The sequence below is a fragment of the Rhinoderma darwinii genome, chromosome 3, assembly GCF_050947455.1.
Source record: "Rhinoderma darwinii isolate aRhiDar2 chromosome 3, aRhiDar2.hap1, whole genome shotgun sequence".
Classification (NCBI taxonomy): Eukaryota; Metazoa; Chordata; class Amphibia; order Anura; family Rhinodermatidae; genus Rhinoderma; species Rhinoderma darwinii.
In genome coordinates this window covers 380,331,330-380,350,739 of record NC_134689.1, presented here as the reverse complement: position 1 = coordinate 380,350,739, position 19,410 = coordinate 380,331,330, and the positions used below count along the sequence as shown (strand labels likewise).

The window sequence follows — 19,410 nt, the reverse complement described above, 5'->3', positions numbered from 1 at the left end:
CGGAAGTCGCGGCCGGACTGTAATATTACTACTTCCGGTCGCGGCTTCCGGACCTGTGCACATGGAACAGCGGCAGCAAAGGGAGCGGACGGGCCGGAGGGAGCCGCGGCGGCAGGAGCAGGTAAGAGATTTCAATGTATGTTAGTGTTTGTGTGTGTTTACTACTGTATGTAAACCTACTACACTGTGGGTTACCTCAAAAAATGGCGACACACAGTGTAGGAGGTTAAACCTTTCAAACCCCTCGTTTATCCCGGCACTAGCCAGGATAAAGGAGGGGGGGATGCTGAGAGCTCACTAGAGCGAGGGCTTTTAACCCAATGTTGCAATGCTGCAATTTTGGGAACTAGCTCCATCTAGTGACCAAAAATGGGTAGTATTATAAATTTGAAAAAATTTATAATATTTCCTGACTCGCGAAAAAAATAAAAAAATTTTTTACAATGTTTAATCACCTACACACTAAATGTTTAATTTTTTTAAAAAAAACATGTTTTTAGGGCAACACCATGCCTTTAATCCCCCTTTACTGGCTGCAAACCGCCTCCCCATCCAAAACACAATGGTTGGACAAGGTTCAGCAGATTTGTAGTTTGGAGGAGCTGACCAGTTGGCAAGAACACACTCATGTAAAATTCTTACACACTTGGAGACCGTGGCTACATTATAGAACGAGCATACATTGAAGGTGCATAAACGAACGTATGAGATGCACAGTCTACTGAAAAATTTTGCATTGAAATGAGGTTGAAAAGAGCTGTAACGACAAATTCCTGTAAACTACATAATCTTGTTACCCTTCCCCCCCCCCCCTTACCTTGTTTTTCTTTCCTCCCCTGTTGTGCCACGGTTTCTTCAAACTTGTACCTATATCTTAATGTACCTGAAATGCTTGTCTTTTAGATCTTATTTCTTGTGATAATGTACAATTACCCAAAGATGATGGCCTTTATGTATGTTTCTAAACCCATGTTGCACATGGGTACAGTTATGTTATTTGCTTTTATGTTTGTTTTTACTCTTTTCAAAAATAAAAAACAGATTTGACAAAAAAAAAAAAAAAGATGTCTGACCTAGGTGGAGTGGGCAGACTTAGGGTATGTTCACACGGCCTATTTTCATCCGTTTTTCGGGCCGTAAACTCCCGAAAAACGACCGAAAAATCGGACGCAGAATGCCTCCAAACATCTGCCAATTGATTTCAATGGGAAAACAGCGTTCTGTTCCGAAGGAGCGTTTTTTATGTGTTTTTTTACGCATAAAAAAAACGGCCGCGAAAAGAAGTGCAGGAGACCTCTTGAGGCATTTTTGGAGCCGTTTTCCATAGACTGCAGTGAAAAAAGCTACAAAAACAGCCGTAAAAAACACAGCGAAAAGTGGAACAAAAAACATCTGAAAATCAGGAGCTGTTTTCTCTTGAAAACAGCTCCGTATTTTGAGACGTTTTTGACTCTGCGTGTGAACATACCCTGACATTTATCAGGCTGTGAAAGGGGCGGGGGAAGGAGATGGGTGCCTGTACTTAGATCAGGGATAGATGGAGGCACAAAGGATAATGATGATTATTACTGTGTAAGGGCTTATTTAGACGAACGTGTAATACGTCTGTGCAACGCGCCGTATTTTCACGCGCCTCGCACGGACCTATGTTAGTCTATGGGGCTGTGCAGACTGTCCGTAAGTTTCACGCAGCGTGTCCGCTGCGTAAAACTCTCGACATGTCCGATATTTGTGCGCTGTTCGCGCATCACGAACCCATTGAAGTCAATGGGTGCGTGAAAATGACGCGCAGCACACGGAAGCACTTCCGTGTGACGCGCGTGATTCGCGCAACAGCAGTAAAAAGTATGAATGAAACCAGAAAAACAGCACATGCTTTTCTGTTTACAAACATACAAACAGAGTGTCAGAATGATGGCGGCTGCGCGAAAATCACGCAGCCACGAATCATACGCAGCTGACACACGGAGCTGTTAAGTACCTTTTGCGTGCGCAAAACGCAGCGTTCTTTGCGCATGCAAAAGGCACACACTGGTGTAAATCCGGCCTCAGACCGTGTGCAGGGAGGGAGCCGTCTGCCTGTAATCTGTAATTAGAGCAGGGAAGGACCATGTGACCATAGAGGGGCGTGGCAGTATGCAAATAGCTGAGGTGCTTTGGAGGATGGGGGGGAGATGCAACTGTCTCCTCAGATGCAGCAGGGGATCATGGGTATGGTGGGTTACAAGACAGGAAACAGACAGTAAGGGATGTAAACAAACAGCAAGGGATGTAAACAGACAGAAAGAGCAGCAGTGACGATGGAAATCAAACAGAAACTGGTTAGAAGTTTAGGGGTATTAGGGAAGGCAAACCAAGGATAGGGGACACTTTTTAGAATTTATTTTTTTCCTGGACAAACCCTTTTAAGGACCTATGATGAAAATGAACATCATGGTCAGCTGCTAGATCGCGCACCATGATGTTAATTTTCGTCATTGCTTCAAACTGTCACCGTGTGTAACAGACAGCTGATCGGGGGACCAATCAAAGTGGTCCCAGCCTGGCGATGGCTGTGATTAGTCAGTCACTGACACAGACCAATGACAGCTGTCAATGTTACAAAGGCAGGAGAAAAAGCCAGTACACGACTCTGATCTCCTCACTGCTGTCAGAGGTTGTGAGGAGAACGGAGCTGCGTCAGCCTGTCTTCCAGTCAAGTAAAAAAAAAAAAAAAGAGATTTAACCCCTTCATATCTGCCCCAGTGCCCCTGTGATCCCTCCCCACCCATCCATATACCCCCTCCTGTCATTTTGTGTCACACAAATAAAATAATTTGATTATAAATAGAGTTTTAGGTAGCGCTAGGTGTAGAGAGTTAGGTAGCGTTAGGTGTAGTGTGTTAGGTAGCGTTAGGTGTAGGGTGTTAGGTAGCATTAGGGTTGGGCGTTAATTTGCGTTAGCTAGGTGTAGGGCTTTAGGTAGTGCTAGTAAGGGTTACGTTATTATGGTTTCATATAAAAAAAAATATTAAAAATATAAAAATTATATTAAAAAAAAATAAGTTAATATAGTTATAAGTTAGTCTCAGATATATATATATATATACATAGATAGAGAGAGAGAGAGAGCGAGATATACAATGTATCTGTGGTTGTATACAGCTGAGGAAGCGTTTGAGATAATGTGTTCAGACACAGACAGCGCTAGTGAGCCCGATTGGCTGTCCACAGCCACATATAATCCCCAGATTCCTGATTTTACTTCTGCATCACGGATTAATATAGATACCACCGGATATAGTGCGGCAGATTTTTTTAAATTCTTCTTTTCAGAAGGCTTAATTAACTTAATGGTTATACAAACCAATTTGTATGCTCAACAATCTATGACAAGTAACGTGGGGTCTTTTTATGCCAGATCCAACATCTGGTATCCAGTCGACCAGTCAGAAATGCTAACATTTTGGGGCCTTCTTTTAAATATGGGCATTGTAAGAAAGCCCACTAAAAGGTCATATTGGTCGACTAATGTCCTGTACGATACCCCCATGTATCATGCAGTGATGAAATGTGAACGTTCTGAGGCTATAATGCGTTTCCTTCACTACATGGACAATTCCCAATGTCCACCAGAAAGTGACCCCAGCTATGATCGGCTATATGAAATAAGGCCTCTTATTAGCCATTTTAATTTAAAACTTGCAGAGGCATATACCCCAGAAATGGATCTTGCCGTTGATGAATCCCTGGTTCTATCCAAGGGGAGATTAAAATTCCGGCAATATCTACCCAGCAAGAGAGCCAAATATGGCATGAAAGTCTATAAAATCTGTGAAAGCAGCACTGGCTGCACCCACCGTTTTAGGGTATATGAGGGAAAGGATACCCAAATGAACCCTCCTGAATGCCCCCCATGCTCAATTTAAATGGACCAATCGTCTGGGACCTAATTTACCCACTACTAGACAGGGGGTACCACTTGTAAATTGACAATTTTTATAAAAGTGTTCCCCTGTTTAAAATTTTATTTAAAAAAAAACAGTGGCTTGCGGCACAATTAGACACAACAAGAACGGCCTTCTAAAGGCGCCGGTGAACCTAAAATTAAAGGCCAATGAAAGTCGGGCTCTTTGTCATGAGGACATAATGATCGTTACGTACAGGGATAAAAAAGATGTCCTCATGATCACCTTAATCCATGCTGATGAAAGGAGTCCTGTTTCAGTGCGAGGGACGAATGCCACCATTACTAAACCGCTCTGCACACAGCAGTACAATAAACATATGGGAGGGGTGGACCTTGCCGACCAAATGCTACAGCCCTATAGCGCAGTTAGAAAGTCCAGGGTCTGGTACAAAAAATTGGCCATCCATCTTGTGCAAATGGCACTGTATAATTCATTTACTATATGCAGGAAACCAGGGACCTTACCTGAACTACCAGGAAATGGTCATAACATTTTTTATTTTTGGAAACCAGGGTGGGGAGACCACGACTAGAACCTCCAGTGAGGCCAGCAGAGTAATTCAGGGACAGAATTTTCCATCCCAAGTGCCCCCAACTGCTAATAAGAGATGTCCCCAAAAGAGGTGCCGGGTGTGTTTCAAAAATGGAACAAGAAGAGACGCAGGCTACCAGTGGGATACTTGCCCAGACAAACCAGGCCTCTGTATGCCCGAATGCTTTCGCATATACCATTCGTCACTAGATTATTACATTTTTATGTTATTTGTACTCTCGTTTTGTCCCGTCAGACATTTGCATTACTTTATTTTCTAATTCATTCTCTACTTAATTTTCACCCCATTTCTCATTACCATATTGGCCACTTATCATTTGGATTTCAGCAAAAGTCTAATCAAAATTAAATTCTCATTATACCCCTAGATGAATATCTTGAGGGTTGTTGTTTTATCAATTACTTGAGTTATTTTTCTTTTGCCCTAGTCCCTCAAAGACTCGGCAGACATGAAATGGTGCCAGTAAATTATTCCAGCTAGAATGATGCCATGAAAGCCTGTCGCATATCGAAATAGCAGATTAGGGCCTCATTGGGTTGTTGTTTTTTAGCACAGAAGTACCAGCGCAATAAAATGTGGGGTGCATTTCCTCAGTTTACTTTGCTTTGTACAAAAAAACTATTCATGAAAGTGACACATTTGTAAAAAAAAAAAGCAATTCTAATTTTTCCCACTTGCTTTGCATAAATTCAGGGCAGGGTCTAAATGCTCACTACACCCCTAGATAAATACATTGAAGGGGGTCTAGTTTTCTAAATTGGGTCATCTATGTGGAGTTTCTATCATTCTGGCAGCTCAAAACCTCTCCAAATGTGCAGTGGGGCCTAAAACATTTTCAAGCAAAATATGTGTCTTGAAAGCCACTGGGTGCTCCCTTCCTTTTGGGCCCTGTCGTGTGTCCAGGCAGCGCATTAGGGCCACAATGTGGGTATGTATGAAGACAGGAAAAACAGGGTGATAGATTTTGGGGTGTGTTTCTTCATTCTCATGTTCGCTTTACAAAGAAATCTGTCTTCAATTTGTGAAAAAAGTGAATTTTTTTTTTTTTTATCTGCTTTGCATGAATTCTTGCAACAAAAAAAAATGATGGGGGTTTATATGATTTATGGGGGTTTCCAAAATTATGACACCTATGAGCCTGTGAAAACTTGGCTTAGTGCAGAAAAACCAAATGTACTTCAAAATTTATAAAATCATTAATACATTTGTAAGTCTCCTAAATTGCTCAAAAATGTATCTATTTTTTTAAAAGTTCTGCCAAAATAGTGTAAAGAGATGGAAATATATATTAAAAAAAATAAATGTACAGTGTGTAGGTACATATGTGACATATTGCAGTTCAAAATAGGGAAAAATTACAACTTTTACAAAATTTCATAATTTTTTTTATTTTTTTATTAGTTTACGCAAATCGTATCAATCTACTTTTACCACCTAAATAAAGTCTAACATGTGACAAAAAAACAATGTCAGAATTATTTGGATAAGCAAAACTATTACAGAGTTATTCTGCGACAAAGTCAGACATACCAGATTTGAAAAATCTGGCCTGGTCATTAACCCCTTCCCGACATTTGACTTATCCATACGCCAAAGTCGGGTAGGGGAAGTATGGAGCGGGCTCACAAAGTGAACCCGCTCCATACGATGCCGGTGTCGGCTGTTAGTTACAGCCGACACATCAAAGTAACGAGCGGCATCGCGCTCAAGCGCGATCCCGCTCGTTTAGCTCGTTAAATGCTGCTGTCAATACCGACCGCAGCATTTAAACCGTTAGAAAGAGGTGGGCGACCCCGTCTAACAGCTCATCGCGCCCCCCGCAACGCAATTGCGGGGGGGTGCGATGGTTGCTATGGCTGCCTGGGGGCTTAATGAAGGCCCCCAGGTCCACCATCTTTGTACACCTATTAAGCCTTGATGAGCTTAATTCATGCTTGTCAGAATCACAATATACTGCAATACATTAGTATTGCAGTATATCGTGCAAGCGATCTAACGATCGCTGGTTGAAGTCCCCTAGGGGGACTAATAAAAAAAGTAAAAATGAGTTACATTTTTTTTTTGTGTAAAAAAAAAATATATATATTAAAAGTAAAACAAAAAAAACCTTTTCCCATTTTCCCCCTAGAGCATAGTAAAAAAATTAATAAATAAACATAATTGGTATCGCCGCGTACGTAAAAGTCTGAACTATTACAATATATCATTATTTAACCCGCACGGTGAACGCCGTAAAAAATAAGTGTACACGCCAGAATCTCTATTTTTTGGTCACCTAATCTCCCACACATAATGAAATAAAAAGTGATCAAGACATCGCATTTACACCATAATGGTATCATTAAAAATTACAGCTTATCCCGCAAAAAATAAGCCCTCATTCTACTTAATCAACGGAAAAATAAAAAAGTTATGGCTCTCGGAATTTGGCGACACAAAATAAATTTTCTTTTTTACACTTAGGTTTTTACTTGTAAAAGTAGTAAAATATAGAAAAAAAACTATATAAATTTGGTATCGGCGTAATCGTATTGACCCACAGAATAAAGTTAACATGTTGTTTTAATTGCACAGTGAATTCCGTAAAAACGGAGCGCAAAAAAACATGGAGGAATCACAGTTTTTTTCATTTTCTACCCAACAAATAATTTTTTTCCCATTTCCTAGTACATTATATGGCAAAATAAATGGTGCTATGAAAATCTACAACACGTCCCATAAAAATCAAGCCCTCATAGTACTATATCGATCGAAAAATAAAGGCGTTATGGCTTTTGGAAGGTGGGGAGGAAAAAACAAAAATGCTAATCTGAAAAAGGGTTGCGGCGGGAAGGGGTTAAGGTCCAAACAGGCTGGGTCCTTAAGGGGTTAAATGATAATGTAAATGTACAAAAAAAACTGGCAAGTACAAAAAGTACAAATCGTCCTGCAAAAAACAGTGTCATATAGCTACGTCTTACAAAAAAAAAAAAGAAAGTTATGAGCTCCCCGCTAGCCCCCTCCTCGCTACGCCCCTTTATATGTGAAGTCGCTTTTCACTCACGGAAGGAATATTATTAATACAACGCTCCACAGACACAGATGAGTGGTAGAAGTTTATTGATAGTAATGAATATCTGTGCAGTTGTTATCGCACTTTCCTCACAGCGAGAATGGAAAGTCTCGTAGCTGCTTCTACCAGAGAATGTGTGATGAATTAATAGTGCGCCATTGTCAGTCTATGATATCACTACACTGACATAATGGTGGAAACACGCACATTCACTATCACACCGGCAATCACCAGGACTCCCTAATACTGTCCTCATAGTTATGATAATGATGGACAGGGGCGTAGCTATACGGGGTGCACCCGGGCCCTGGAGTCTGAGGGGCCCAAAAGACACCAGTATTATAGATGATATATGGTAGGTCGGGGCCCTGTCTTCTCAACGAAACCCTTCACAGACACCATTATGTTCAATCCAGATGTTGACCTACTTTACCAGCCAAGATGTCATGTGCCAGAGCCAGAACAAGCGATATTCTACAAGCAGCAGCGCTCATCAGACACTTTCTCTTTCCAGCAATTTCTGAATGTTGTGCAGCTTCACTAGTAGCAGCAGTAACAGGGCAGTGACCAGCAGGAGTGGAACGCCGACAGCACCGCTGATGATCAGGATTTTTCTCAGGCTGTCGTCTGTAATGCTGGCAGTGGCTGCAAGATCTTGTTGTGTTGCTGGAGACGCTGTTATTGCGGCTGCTGTATGCGCTGTTGTTGTACGGATGGTTGGCGCTCTTATTGCGGCTGCTGTATGCGCCGTTGTTTTCATTTTTGCAGCCATTTTTCTTGCTGCTGCTAGACGCACTTTTAGTTTCTGGATTGCTGCTCGGGCTGGTGTTGTTTTTATGGTTATTTGATAAGAGGCTGTTGGAAAACAAGAAAAAGATTAGAAAATCAATAATTGATTATCAGAACTGTATTACAGAGATGAGAGATGTGGGAGGGTAGAGAAGCTTACGTTCAGTTGTTGTGCCTTCCATCCAGGGATAGGACTCCTCGTCATAATCTGGTGGCGCTGGTGATAATTCTGGAAATAAGACGTGTCACACAGTTCATCATTAGTAAATGTTTTCTTCTGGTCACTACTTATTTCTGGTGTGAATGTTATGTATAAATGTCAGTATATGGCGTGTGCACGGAGCCTGTACAGAGGAGAACACAATTCCTGCAGCTCCGTACTATGGAGCTATAGGCGCTCTATGTCAGATTAATATGGAATCAGACCGAAAACCCTCCACATGTCTATGCGCGCCATATTACGACTCTGTATAACTCGGAGGTGGTATAGAGACATAACATGGTGCTGTACATGAGCCCCATATCTGTGTATATAACATTTATATCAATGACAAGAATGATCTTAAAGACTGAAGTAAACGTTACCTGCACGGTAGATGGTTTCTGCCTTCTCAGGAGATGTTTTTCCTGCATTGAGTTTACGAGCTAAAAATTAAAAATGAAATCATATAAAATTCCATGAAGCTAAAATAAAATAAGTAATACAAATCCTGATATTGTGATATTATAACTATAACTGTGTGATGCTTCTAATATTGGGATAGATAGAAGAACTTGTCATCATAAGATAGGAGACATAACAGTCTGTGCCCAGGTCCAGACCAAATATGACTGACAGTGACTGGTATATAGTATATCTACTCTCATAACGGACATCCACTGGTAACAGGCTGTGGCATTAGTGGGCATTACCATGACACTGGACCTGCCCGTCCTGACACAAACACAAATTCTATCATATCATTCCAGTGTATGTGACTTATATTCTCTTACTCAACGACATCTTATAATGATTTACTTGTTAGAAATGTCATTAAATTGATATTATGTCAATCAGAAAACTGTTCCCTAACCAGAGTCTCAGAGTTACATGTGTTACTGTGTGATCTGCTGTGTGTCTGTATATAGAGGTGGATAACCTCCCTGTTTATATGAGATACAATGTTATATTATAAGTGTTATTATCTCAGTGTCTATAAAGAATTACCTCACATAGAACTTACCGTGCTTCTTTTTAGCCCCAGCCATCATCTTCTTTAATATTTTTAGCTCTTTCTGTATATCGGTTTCACCTACATGATAAAATTCCAGCCATTAACCTTTATTATTCTAGAGGTGGGTTGTCCAGATCTGGTACAATATTTACCTCATTATTTACACTTTATTAAGAACGATTGTCTACAAATTTCTTAGAAATGTCTCATTGATTTGCAGCATCTACAGTTCTGCTTGGTTTGTATTGTATTATTTGGAGCAGTTAGATTTCTACTATAAAGTGTCGGCTTTCTCCTGAAACTAAAAAGCCGCAAACATGGATGTAACAAATACCCTGCTGCTGAGGTGCAAATAATTTACTGCAACTTATTTACTATTCAAGACCTAACTACACCCAAAACCTAAATATTCCCTGGTGACTGCAATAGACCCCAATCCCTCTTCTACCCATGTCACAATCACAGGGTCCTTTAGTTAACCGTGTACTGGCCTGTGACATGGAGGGGACATCGTGGTCACTGGGGATTTCATTTCCTTGACTAATAATATAGTCACCCTGCAGGGTCAAGTGTGAGAAATAGATGATTTTAACCCCTGTAGAGCCACTAACTTGTTAGTCTGTTAATAAATGTTTTCCTATGTACAGTATTATTTATTACATCTGTGAGGGTCATTCTTTACAAGTTTATATATATAATATGAATGATGTAATAGACTGGAGAAGACGTTACCTGCATGGTCGGATTTTTCTATGTCCTCATTGATTTTACGACCTGAAAATTAGTAATAAAATTATTTTAGAGTTTATAAGTTAAAAGCAAACAAATTATGAATCCTGATATTGTGTTATTATATATATATATAAGTGTGTGATGCTTATAGTAGTGAAATAGATAGAAGAACTTGTAATCATAAGATAAAAAACATAACGCTCTGTGCTCAGGTAACGGCCAAATATGACCGACAGTGACTGGTAAGCAGTATATCTACTCTTATAATGACTGATATATACAATGGTAACAGGCTGTGGCATTAGTGGGCATTGCCATAACACTGAACATGTATTTCCTTACATCATATTCAGTCCACTACCATTGTCCTCTGATGTTTCCTCCTAATGTACAACTCTGCAGTGCATTATTGTTTATTCTACTAAACCAGATTACTGGCCCCTCATCACAGTAAAGCTATGGGGTATAGTGTGTTGGAGGACAACATAGTGTATGTTGTCAGTCAATGCAGAATATGAGTGTGAACTGCATCAGGAAAAAAAATTTCTTCATTGATAGTGGAATAAAGCGTCATGTAAAACAAAGAGCCGAATCCTTGTATGTTATTCTAATGGGTCATGTATAAAGACTGGTGAGTGGCGTGCCAGTCTGAAAAGGGGTGCAGTATGTCTTTGTACATAGCGGTGGATCTATCACCATATTGTCCCTCTTTGTATGAGATAGTAATATTACTACTGCCTCGAGACAATTACTGTCTATAGAAATACATTGGGTCATAGTTACATGTAATTTTCAGGAGATTAATTGTCTCAATGGTTATAAAGATATTCCTCAGACAGAACTTACCAAGCTTTCTCCTAAATACAACCCGGATTTTCTTTGGTTGAATTGTTGTGGTAAAACCGATTTCTCCTGTATGATAAAAATTCACATTCACTTTTATTATTGAAGATTTCCTTTTTACCAAATACACTACAGGGATGTAACTGAGTATTCAGACTCTCTTAGGAACGATTATTTATAGATAAGAGCGTCATATAAATTTCCTGTAATATTTCCATGATTTCCAGTCCCCTCTACATCTCCGCTTCTTCTACTCTGGGACATTTGGAGATGTTATATTTTTATTAATTGTAGATTCCACATGAAGAACAAGATATGAAGCTAAGAACAACAAGAAGATCAAGATGAACTTACCATGGAGGATTCCACGTGGAACAATGATGGATTTTAGTTGTTTTTTGGTGGAAATTCCATTGGAGTGTCCTATGTGAGAAAGTACATGAATTACCCTCCATAACTATATATTCATAGCTTGTCCAGCCTATTCTGTTACATAGAAGTCATTAAACTGCATTATTAATCATCTACTTTATATATAGATACTTCATACTATATATCAGCCTCGTACTAGAACAGACAATATATGTATCTAGAGAACTCACCGATCCCCTGTAGATCAGAAGCAGTCGGGGATGTAAACCCCTGTGTTGTGCTGGTTATTACTGCACTTGTTAGACCTGGAAGAAAATACAGAGAAATTGTTGATCTAATCCTAATCCATTAACTCTGTACTACATGACTATATGTGGTGAAGTAATGGGGTTCTAGTCTACTGAAATGTCTCCAGGATTCCTCCTCCTGACTGGACGTCCTTCTATACATTGCTGACCACAAGTGTCTTCAGGTTCCTCCTCCTGACAAGACACAGAAGACAATGTGCGGGATGGAGACTTGTATCTTCTGTCCCTGACTGCTGCATGTATAAGCGGAGCCGTTATGTCCTCTATGGATAGATATGAGTCTGTTCTATAATGTGTTATTATATTACCTGCAGGGGATGTGGTCGTGGTGGTCGGCAACGGTTGTTCAGTTGCAGCAGACGTCTTTACTATAATAAACAAGAACATATTATAATTATTCACAAAGAAATAACAATAAGTGACCCCAATATATGGAGAATCTTATTCCAGTGTCAGCCTCGTACTACAACAGACAATATATATATCTAGAGAACTCACCGATCTCCTGTAGATCAGAAGCAGTCGGGGATGTAAACCCCTGTGTTGTGCTGGTTATTACTGCACTTGTTGGACCTGGAAGAAAATACAGAGAAATTGTTGATCTAATCCTAATCCATTAACTCTGTACTACATAACTATATGTGGTGAAGTAATGGGGTTCTAGTCTACTGAAATGTCTCCAGGATTCCTCCCCCTGACTGGACGTCCTTCTATACATTGCTGACCACAAGTGTCTTCAGGTTCCTCCTCCTGGATGTTGAGTGTGGACACAGAAGACAATGTGTGGGATGGAGACTTGTATCTTCTGTCCCTGACTGCTGCATGTATAAGCGGAGCCGTTATGTCCTCTATGGATAGATATGAGTCTGTTCTGTAATGTGTTATTATATTACCTGCAGGGGATGTTGGCACGGCGATGGACGATGGTTTTATCTCGCCAGACGTCTTTTCTGTTTATAATAAAACAATATATTATAGAAAAATCAAATAAACAATGTAAATGATGAATATAATGAGTTTTCTGCCATTGAAGACACAGAAGACATCCAGTAGACACTTACCATTGATGGTCGGAGGAAGAGTCACCACAATTTTCCTCAGACGTGTTTTAGGTTTTTCAGTTTGTACATCAGATGTTCCTATGTGAAGGACATTCCATTTATTGGTTATTTATGTTTCCTGTATTATCTATCCTGAGTATAATATACATCATATGTTTAAAGTACCAATCCGTTATTATTATATATGTGATCGTGTATCTACTACTGTAACTGAGAAGAATATTAGAACTCACCAGGGAGCTGTATGTCATATAACAGGCTGCCGGCTGAGGACATTTCTACATGACTTCTAATATACCTTATAATTTACAGTCCCCACCTTCTCCACATGTAGTAGACACCTTATTGTTCTCTACTCTCCCTATATATCAGCATTGGGGGATCATTAGGGAACATGTTCTAGTGTAATACATGACTCTATATGGTGAAGTAATGGGGTTCTAGTCTACTGAAATGTCTCCAGGATTCCTCCCCCTGACTGGACGTCCTTCTATACATTGCTGACCACAAGTATCTTCAGGTTCCTCCTCCTGGATGTTGAGTGTGGACACAGAAGACAATGTGCGGGATGGAGACTTGTATCTTCTGTCCCTGACTGCTGCATGTATAAGCGGAGCCGTTATGTCCTCTATGGATAGATATGAGTCTGTTCTATAATGTGTTATTATATTACCTGCAGGGGATGTTGGCACGGCGATGGACGATAGTTTTATCTCGTCAGACGTCTTTTCTGTAAATAATAAAACAATATATTATAGAAAAATCAAATAAACAATGTAAATGATGAATATAATGAGTTTTCTGCCATTGAAGACACAGAAGACATCCAGTAGACACTTACCATTGATGGTCGGAGGAAGAGTCACCACAATTTTCCTCAGACGTGTTTTAGGTTTTTCAGTTTGTACATCAGATGTTCCTATGTGAAGGACATTCCATTTATTGGTTATTTATGTTTCCTGTATTATCTATCCTGAGTATAATATACATCATATGTTTATAGTACCAATCTGTTATTATTATATATGGGATCATGTATCTCCTACTGTAACTGAGAAGAATATTAGAAGTCACCAGGGAGCTGTATGACATATAACAGGCTGCCGGCTGAGGACATTTCTACATGACTTCTAATATTCCTTATAATTTACAGTATGGGGACAGGACCCCCTTGTTCTTAGATTAGTTGGGGGTCCGGTCACTGTGATCTCTGTGTGATTGACATAACAAAGATTTTATCACCTTTAAGATGGGAGGAGAATTGTAGAATAAAATGGTGGCAATAAATAAACTTACCTTGTACGGACTGAAATTCATCCATGATTTGTTTGAGTTGTCTCAAACCTCTGAGAAAAACACGTTGTGTTTCTCCTATAAGAAAAGAATGAAACCCACGACCTTTTATTATCATTGGTGACATCTGGGGCCAAACATCGTAGTGATATGTAATAGAAGATTGTGGATTACTGGAGGGTCCTACATTGTACATCTGTAGTCACCGGTAAAGGCTTCACCTCCTTTATCATTAAATTTCTATCAATACCAGAGATAAGTATATACTATGTGCACATAACATGTATATTACAGTAAGGTAACGGCCTCTCATGTACTGAGACAAATGATCCGTAATAACGGGGGTCCTGGGGTTCTGCTTTTAAGAGGTCATCCACTTTACATCCCCCCTATGTATAAAACACATGTAATAAAAGGGAGTTCTTCACACTAGAGAATCCATAACTGCGGCATTTCTATCTACAAGCTTCCATATTACATATAATAAAGGACATTGTTCTTACCTTCAGCATAAGCTGGGATGGGAGAAGACCTGGATGGTCGGTCATTCTCAGATGCTGCTGTCTCAGCAACAAATAAAGCAAAGATAAGCCAGAAAATAAGCATTCTGCTCAGTACACTCGCCATAATCAGAGGTCAAATCAAGGAGAAAGTGATAAGTAAACCTATGACTGCATTATGATGTCATCACACTATGACACCATGGAAGAACGTACCATGATTGGTCAAGAACGGTGGATGACATATCTGCTTTATGAAGTCATCACATTCCGTCCCGGCGCATATTTTGACAATATGGAATTACACTCCAAAGAGTGTGTAACCAGCAATATATATATATATACAGTGAAGGAAATAAGTATTTGATCCCTTGCTGATTTTGTAAGTTTGCCCACTGTCAAAGACATGAACAGTCTAGAATTTTTAGGCTAGGTTAATTTTACCAGTGAGAGATAGATTATATTTAAAAAAAAACAGAAAATCACATAGTCAAAATTCTATATATTTATTTTCATTGTGCACAGGTAAATAAGTATTTGATCCCCTACCACCCATTAAGAGTTCAGCCTCCTCCAGACCAGTTACACGCTCCAAATCAACTTGGTGCCTGCATTAAAGACAGCGGTCTTACATGGTCACCTGTATAAAAGACTCCTGTCCACAGACTCAATTAATCAGTCTGACTCTAACCTCTACAACATGGGCAAGACCAAAGAGCTTTCTAAGGATGTCAGGGACATGATCATAAACCTGCACAAAGCTGGAATGGGCTACAAAACCATAAGTAAGACGCTGGGTGAGAAGGAGACAACTGTTGGTGCAATAGTAAGAAAATGGAAGACATACAAAATGACTGTCAATCGACATCGATCTGGGGCTCCATGCAAAATCTCACCTCGTGGGGTATCCTTGATCCTGAGGAAGGTGAGACCTCAGCCGAAAACTACACGGGGGGGAACTTGTTAATGATCTCAAGGCAGCTGGGACCATAGTCACCAAGAAAACCATTGGTAACACATTACGCTGTAATGGATTAAAATCCTGCAGTGCCCGCAAGGTCCCCCTGCTCAAGAAGGTACATGTATAGGCCCGTCTGAAGTTTGCAAATGAACATCTGGATGATTCTGAGAGTGATTGGGAGAAGGTGCTGTGGTCAGATGAGATTAAAATTGAGCTCTTTGGCATTAACTCTACTCGCCGTGTTTGGAGGAAGAGAAATGCTGCCTATGACCCAAAGAATACCGTCCCCACTGTCAAGCATGGAGGTGGAAACATTATGTTTTGGGGGTGTTTCTCTGCTAAGGGCACAGGACTAGATATATGAGTAAAATATATAACTTTATTTCATAACTCTCTAAAAACAGGGGTACAATCACCACTGTGAAAAGCCCCACCGTGTGTATTAAAAACTTATTAAACAATAACTACCAAGTCCTGATTCAATTGTGAACACTCTATGACTGAGTATATTATAAAGATACCAATCTGGAATCAGCATTTGAACATGGGTATAACAGTAGTTTAGACCCTAAAACACACTGGAGCCTGCGATAACCGCACCAGAAATTCCTAATGCTAAGGTATACAACAATGCCACTGTCCCCTATGCTAAGATTCCTCATTTAACCCGACCCTACGCGTTTCTATACTTATCATCAGGGGTCTGTAGCTTGGTCACTCTGGCCAGGATGCCAGCGATATTACTTCAACAGCAGATATTCTGCTGTACACCACGGAAGCATGCTCGCATAGATATCAGCGGCATGCTTCACTACGGGACTCTGAGTTACTATAACACCTAACTCCTCCCCCTCTCCGAACCAGCCAATCACACTCACCCCCCAGATTCGTGACGCCTGTCCATGTGACTCCCGGCTGTCAGCTGACATACCCGGAAGCAACACCGACCGCATCAAAACGAACGCGCAGGCGCAGTGGAAGGTTGTAAGCGCATCACTTATGCTGCACAAGAACTAATTATGATTAAGGAAGGAGTATAACGATATTAAGAATTTGGATAAGTATTGTGGATCAGCTCAAGACCGCAACTTGACTGCCATCGATAAAGCACCTTCCCTGTAGATACATATTGTATGAATGAATGAACGATGTAATGTCTACCACACTTTGGAGATTTTTTGGAACACCTGCTGAGAAGGACCATGCCTGTTAGCCTAAATGGCAAAATGCAAATTGCTGTATAAAGACCTAGCACAACGGCCATATATCTGCCTTGAAAATTAACAGGATAACAGACGATAAAAATGCATATTTAAATGAAACAGGCATAATTTGTCTGCTCGTTTAAACCTTCTGGTTGTACACACGCCAATCTATAAATCCATTGGGCTTTTTTACGCAGAATGAGGTTGTCCCAATCCCCTCCCCGCTTAGGAGGCCTTATTAGTTCAATTGCCTGAAATTTCAAACATTCTGCGGAAGGATGCTCGCGTCGATGTCAGCGGCATACTTCATTTCGGGCACTGAGTTGCTATAAGCACCAAACTCCACCCCTCGTACTTGGCGGCGCTGTCCGAACTAACCAATCACAGCGCCCCCTGAATTCATGACGCCTGTCCATGTGACTCCCGGCCGTCAGCTGACAGCCCGGAACCATCATCGACCGCATCAGGATGAACGCGCAGGCGCAGTGGAAGTCACGGACACATCGCCCATGCTGCCAAGAAAGAGCAAGGTAAGAGCAGAACGATATAGAATATAGGATATATCTTGCGGGTCAGTTCCACACCGCAAGTGGACTACCTTAAACCAACTCTTTTACTATAACCACATATTGGATAGATAAGTGCGGTGTCCCTCACATTATGAAGTTTAGATTAAAAACCTGTTGCACACGACCTAGGCAGTTGGCCATATCAATCAGAGTGCACTACGCAAACACCCCCCCACCCGTCAAAACAACCATATTGACCTGGCTGCTTGAAGATGGATGATATAGTTGCATGTTAAATAAAGCACGTATAATTAGTCTGCTCGTTTAGACCCGCTGGTTGTATACATGCCAGTCTGTGGATCCACTGGGCTTCTTTGCGCAGAATTAGATTATCCCAGTCGCCTCCCCTTTTTGGAGGTCTTATAAGTTCAATTGCTTGAAACTTTAAACATTCTGCACGACCCTGATGTTTAGCATGTACATGTTTCGATATCGGGGTATCCCTAGCATGGACAATATCTCCAACATGCTCCCTTATCCGGCGCCGAAATTGTCGCACCGTTTTACCCACATAGTTAAGGGGGCATGGACATGTGATCAGGTAAATCACCCCCGCTGTTTTGCAGTTAAAAAAATCACGAATGTCGTACTCCTCTTTTGTTGCGACACTCGTGAACCTGTTTCCCTTAAGGATGAAGTCGCAGGCCTTACAGCTACCACATCTATATGTACCTGGTGTTTGTCTATCCAGCCATGTGCCTAATGTTTTTTCCTCTATGATACGTGACTGAGGGCCATTGTGTGATCTGGTCTGCCAAATCTATATCAGCACTGAGAATACGCCAGTACCTTTTAAGGATTTGCATGATATCATTTTGTTTCGAATCATAAGTACCTATGAGTCTCGTAACTCGTTCTTCTTTTCGTTTTTTAGGAACAAGGAGACTCTGCCTGTCTGCATCCCTCGCTCCCTCATAGGCCTTCCTGATTACACCCATGGGGAAACCTCTATCCTTCAATCTATTTTTGAGCTCCTGTGCCTGTCTCTCAAAATCGTCCATGGAGCTGCAATTCCGGCGTACTCTCATAAATTGGCCTTTAGGAATGCCACGTTTGAGGGGATAGGGATGACAGCTGTTCCATTGCAAGAAACTATTGGTTGCTGTTTCCTTCCGGTGTACTTTGGTGCGAATTGTGCCTTCCATTGTTTTTATAATTTTCAGATCTAGAAAGGACAGTTCTTGGTCACTAATTTCGCACGTGAACCTTAGCCCTAGATCATTGGTATTGAGGGCTGCTACAAAACTATTGAACTCCTCAACTGTTGAGTTCCAAAACAACAGCACGTCATCAATATATCTAATCCATATCCCAATTGACGAAGTCCATTTGGCAAATTTATCCCCAAAGACAATTGTCTCTTCCCACCAGCCAAGAAATAGATTTGCGTAGGTGGGAGCAGTAGGACTCCCCATTGCTGTACCACATTGCTGGTGAAAAATCTTGTCTTCAAAGATAAATACATTTTTTTTCCAGAACAAAGTGTAGTAACTGCAAAACAAACTAGTTATGGGCCACGAACTGAGTACCCCTAGATCTAAGGATGTACTCTACCGCCTCACACCCCAGTTTGTGTGGAATGGACGAGTACAACGCCTCTACATCCAGGCTAGCCAACAATGTGTTGTGTTCCAAAGTAATACCTTCAATTTGTTTCAGAACATCCATGGTGTCACGTACATATGATGTGAGACCCAGTACAAACGGACGCAACACCTGATCTATATATGTACTCACGTTCTGGGTTAAGTTGTTAATGCCTGAAACAATAGGTCTGCCACGTAAGGGGGGATACCCTTTGTGGATTTTGGGCAGGCTATAAAAACATGCCATGATGGGAAACTGTGGGAACAAAAAACCAAACTCACTGGCACTAATCAAGGATCTGCTTTTCGCATCACTTAAAATGCCCAGAAGCTCCTTTTTGAACAGTGCTGTGGGATTGTCCTTTAAAATGGTGTAACAGTCAGGATTGAGTAAAATGTCCTCACACATTTTCTTATAGTCA

General features: G+C 40.7%; 2 long non-coding RNA genes across 2 annotated transcripts; both read right to left on the bottom strand.

Moving 5' to 3' along the window:
- Nucleotides 1-9,567: 9,567 nt before the first annotated feature.
- LOC142750065 (uncharacterized) lies at nt 9,568-11,183 on the bottom strand. The gene is made up of 3 exons (XR_012882560.1): nt 11,137-11,183; nt 10,291-10,332; nt 9,568-9,636 (listed from the first exon to the last, which is right to left on the bottom strand). It is a non-coding gene; the product is annotated as an uncharacterized LOC142750065 (long non-coding RNA).
- A 1,709-nt stretch (nt 11,184-12,892) lies between these two features.
- LOC142750066 (uncharacterized) lies at nt 12,893-13,795 on the bottom strand. Its single transcript, XR_012882561.1, has 3 exons — nt 13,716-13,795; nt 13,548-13,604; nt 12,893-12,952 (listed from the first exon to the last, which is right to left on the bottom strand). It is a non-coding gene; the product is annotated as an uncharacterized LOC142750066 (long non-coding RNA).
- Nucleotides 13,796-19,410: the final 5,615 nt, after the last annotated feature.